The following is a 4,695-nucleotide window of genomic DNA, read 5'->3' as shown; positions in this document are numbered from 1 at the left end:
CATTATCATACTGAAACCTGGGATGATGGAGGCTGATGAATGGCACGACAATGGGCCTCAGGATCTCGTCACGGTGCATTCGGATTGCCATCGATAAAATGCAATTGCGTTCTTTGTCCGTAGCTTATACCTGCCCCATACCATAACCCAACCGCCACCATGGGGCACTCTGTTCACAACGTTGACATCAGCAAACTGCTCGCCCACACGACACCATATTCATGGTCTGCAGTTGTGAGACCAGTTGGACGTACTGCCAAATCCTCTAAAATTATGTTGGTGCCGGTTTATGGTATAAAAGTTAACATTAAATTATCTGGCAACAGCACTGGTGGAGATTCCTCCTGTCAACATGCCAATTGCATGCTCCTTCAAAACTTCAGACGTGTGGCTTTGTGTTGCATGACAAAACTGCACATTTTAGAGTGGCTTTTTGTCCCCAGCACAAGGTGCACCTGTGTAATGATAATGCCGTTTAATCAGCTTCATGATATGCCACGTGTGTCAGGTGGATGTATTATCTTGACCAAGCAGAAATGCTCACTAACAGGGATGTAAACAAATGTGTGCACAAAATTTGAGAGAAATAAGCTTTTTGTGGATATGGAACATTTCTGGGATCTTTTATTTAATCTCATGAAACATGGGACCAACACTTTACATGTGTTTATATTTTAGTTCAGTGCATATAGTACTCAAATTCATGTTGCTAAGTTGAAAAGAATACAAGATAAAAATGGCTGACACCAATGAGGGTTAGAAACTTTAAAAGACAATTATCTCAGAATCCTCTTAACCATATAGCTCTCATCATTGATTTGATTTACTGAAGGGCTTTTCTGTATAGTTGTCCAATGTTGGTGAGGCATATTAACCTGTTTTAATAATACTCCTGAATCACTTTGATCAATAAAAGCATTTCTTGAGTGTACTTTTAACACAGCTGAGATTTACTTCAAAGTGCATTCACCCTATTGCTTTCACCTATCAAGGTGTTTCAGATCTAGGGAGGAGGGGGTACTGTCACATTCTTAGCAATATACGTTGTCATTTTCATATTCTATATTTACAGCAGCATGTCTTTACTTTCTCAAATGTACCATTTAAGCAACGATGATGTCAGTTATACCAAAACAACACAGAGTTCCGTCTCCAAGTTTTAATGTGGATAAACACACACTGCAACAGAATAACTTGGGACAAATCACAGAAATAACAACATGTTAAGGGGAAATCTGCAGTTGCTGCATCAATTTTAGAACTTTAAAATGAATGATATTCATGGTGTAGATTCCCAGAAGACCATGATGCTCATCTATATAGAATGAATACATAGTGAACAGCAGGTAGTGGAAAAGCAGTCATAGTAGGTGATCAAGGGGTAATCATACAGACTCCCTTTTTCAATGAGAAACTCATTTTAATTAGACCAGATAGGTGTGTTGTAACATTAATATATACTGCAAAGAATGTGACAGTAGGGTGCCTCCTCTAGAGGGTCTCAAACCCAGGCCACCAGCACCAATGATGAAAGCCCTAACCACTACCCCAGTAAGGGATATCTCTTGGACATGTACTTATTGGGCCAGTATAGTTAGGCCCCGTCCTGAATAACCCCCTAACCCCTCCTCCCCAGTATAGTTAGGCCCCGTCCTGAATAACCCCTAACCCCTCCTCCCTAGGCACTTGATCTGAAACAGCCTGATAGGTGGAATCTCAGCTCTGGTGAAATTACACTCAGGAAAATATTTTAATGATCATACTAGTGATTCAGGAGTATCATTCAATACAGGTTAAAATGACCCACCAAAGTCAGACAATTATACAGAAAGCCATTAAATTGCTGAAATAAGTATATCAAATAAATTATGAGAGAATAGTCAGATTAACTGAGACCCAATATGGAGGCGTAGCAGGAAGATCAGAGTACCATGAACCAAGAGGTTGTGAGTTCAAATCCCAGGTGAGAATAATAATTACTGTAAAAATGAACATGCACTATGTCATCACGCTTGTCAAAATGTGTCAAATATGTTAGTTGAAAACAGTATGTTAAAAGCACTGTGTGTGTGAGTCTCCTTGACAACAGACAAAGAACTATGAGTGGATCAGTGGTTCACCAAGCAGGGCCTTGATTGGCTCAGAAACAGAAGCAGGGCCTTGATTGGCTCAGCAACAGAAGCAGGGCCTTGATTGGCTCAGCAACAGAAGCAGGGCCTTGATTGGCTCAGCAACAGAAGCAGGGCCTTGATTGGCTCAGCAACAGAAGCAGGGCCTTGACTGGCTCAGCAACAGAAGCAGGGCCTTGATTGGCTCAGCAACAGAAGCAGGGCCTTGATTGGCTCAGAAACAGAAGCAGGGCCTTGATTGGCTCAGCAACAGAAGCAGGGCCTTGATTGGCTCAGCAACAGAAGCAGGGCCTTGATTGGCTCAGCAACAGAAGCAGGGCCTTGATTGGCTCAGCAACAGAAGCAGGGCCTTGATGATGTGTAACAAATAAAACAACTGGGGAAATATTAAGTTCTGAGAACATGGTAACCACGTTCTATTTTACATTAAAATGAATTGTCTCTTGAAAACATTCCTTGCACATCACAGGAACATTCGTATGAAAATGTTATTTAATGACCTAATGAGACTCGTTTTCTAAAGTTGTAGGAATGTTTGTTGTCAGCTGGGTACAGTGTTTAGGTCCAAAGCAGTCTGAAACCTGTAGGCTACATGGACTATAGTGTTTAGGTCTGAAACCTGTAGGCTACATGGACTATAGTGTTTAGGTCTGAAACCTGTAGACTACATGAACTATAGTGTTTAGGTCTGAAACCTGTAGACTACATGGACTATAGTGTTTAGGTCTGAAACCTGTAGGCTACATGGACTATAGTGTTTAGGTCTGAAACCTGTAGACTACATGGACTATAGTGTTTAGGTCTGTAGGCTACATGGACTATAGTGTTTAGGTCTGAAACCTGTAGGCTACATGGACTATAGTGTTTAGGTCTGAAACCTGTAGACTACATGGACTATAGTGTTTAGGTCTGAAACCTGTAGGCTACATGGACTATAGTGTTTAGGTCTGAAACCTGTAGACTACATGGACTATAGTGTTTAGGTCTGTAGGCTACATGGACTATAGTGTTTAGGTCTGAAACCTGTAGGCTACATGGACTATAGTGTTTAGGTCTGAAACCTGTAGACTACATGGACTATAGTGTTTAGGTCTGAAACCTGTAGGCTACATGGACTATAGTGTTTAGGTCTGTAGACTACATGAACTATAGTGTTTAGGTCTGAAACCTGTAGACTACATGGACTATAGTGTTTAGGTCTGAAACCTGTAGGCTACATGGACTATAGTGTTTAGGTCTGAAACCTGTAGACTACATGAACTATAGTGTTTACAATGGCTTGCGAAAGTATTCACCCCCCTTGGCATTTTTCCTATTTTGTTGCCTTACAACCTGAAATTAAAATTGATTTTCTGGGGGTTTGTTTCATTTGATTTACACACCATGCCTATCACTTTGAGATGCAACATATTTTTTTTGTGTGAAAAAAACAAGAAATAAGACAAGAAAACAGAAAACTTGAGCGTGCATAACTATTCACCCCCACAAAGCCAATACTTTGTAGAGCCACCTTTAACAGCAATCACAGCTGCAGGTCTCTTGGGGTATGTCTCTATAAGCTTGGCACATCTAGCCACAGGGATTTTTGTCCATTCGTCAAGGCAAAACTGCTCCAGCTCCTTCAAGTTGGAGGGGTTCCGCTGGTGTACAGCAATCTTTAAGTCATACCACAGATTCTCAATTGGATTGCGGTCTGGGCTTTAACTAGGCTATTCCAAGATATTTAAATGTTTACCCTTAAACCACTCGAGTGTTGCTTTAGCAGTATACTTTGGATCATTGTCCTGCTGGAAGGTGAACCTTCGTCCCAGTCTCAAATATCTGGAAGGCTGAAACAGGTTTCCCTCAAGAATTTCCCTGTATTTAGCACCATCCATCCTTCCTTCAATTCTGACCAGTTTCATGATGCTGCCACCACCATGCTTCACTGTGGGGATGGTGTTCTCGGGGTGATGAGAGGTGTTGGGTTTGCGCCAGTCATAGCGTTTTCCTTGATGGCCAAAAAGCTCAATTTTAGTCTCATCTGACCAGAGTACCTTCTTCCATATGTTTGCCTCTCTGAATAATGCCCTCCTTGCCTGGTCCGTGAGTTTTGGTGGGTGGCCCTCTCTTGGCAGGTTTGTTGTGGTGCCATACTCTTTCCATTCACTAATAATGGATTTAATGGTGCTCTGTGGGATGTTCAAAGTTTCAGATATTTTATAACCCAACCCTGATCTGTACTTCTCCACAACTTTGTCCCTGACCTGTTTGGAGAGCTCCTTGGTCTTCATGGTGCCGCTTGCTTGGTGGGGTTGCAGACTCTGGGGCCTTTCAGAACAGGTGTATACATACTGAGATCATGTGACAGCTCATGTGACACTTAGATTGTACACAGGTGGACTTTATTTAACTAATTATGTGACTTCTGAAGGTAATTGGTTGCACCAGATCTTATTTAGAGGCTTCATAGCAAAGGGGGTGAAAACATATGCACGCACCACTTTTCCGTTTTTTTCATTTCACTTCACCAATTTGGACTATTTTGTGTATGTCTATTACATGAAATCCAAATAAAAATCTATTT

The 4,695-nt window shown here is 41.5% G+C and overlaps 1 long non-coding RNA gene across 1 annotated transcript; it reads right to left on the bottom strand.

The window, feature by feature from the left end:
- Positions 1–592: 592 nt before the first annotated feature.
- Positions 593–3,188, bottom strand: LOC115165231 (uncharacterized). Its single transcript, XR_003870111.1, has 2 exons — positions 2,749–3,188; positions 593–2,710 (listed from the first exon to the last, which is right to left on the bottom strand). It is a non-coding gene; the product is annotated as an uncharacterized LOC115165231 (long non-coding RNA).
- Positions 3,189–4,695: the final 1,507 nt, after the last annotated feature.

This window comes from Salmo trutta, chromosome 28, assembly GCF_901001165.1.
Source record: "Salmo trutta chromosome 28, fSalTru1.1, whole genome shotgun sequence".
In the NCBI taxonomy this organism is placed as follows: Eukaryota; Metazoa; Chordata; class Actinopteri; order Salmoniformes; family Salmonidae; genus Salmo; species Salmo trutta.
Note: the sequence above shows the minus strand (reverse complement) of the source record. Positions and strands in the feature narration are given on the sequence as shown.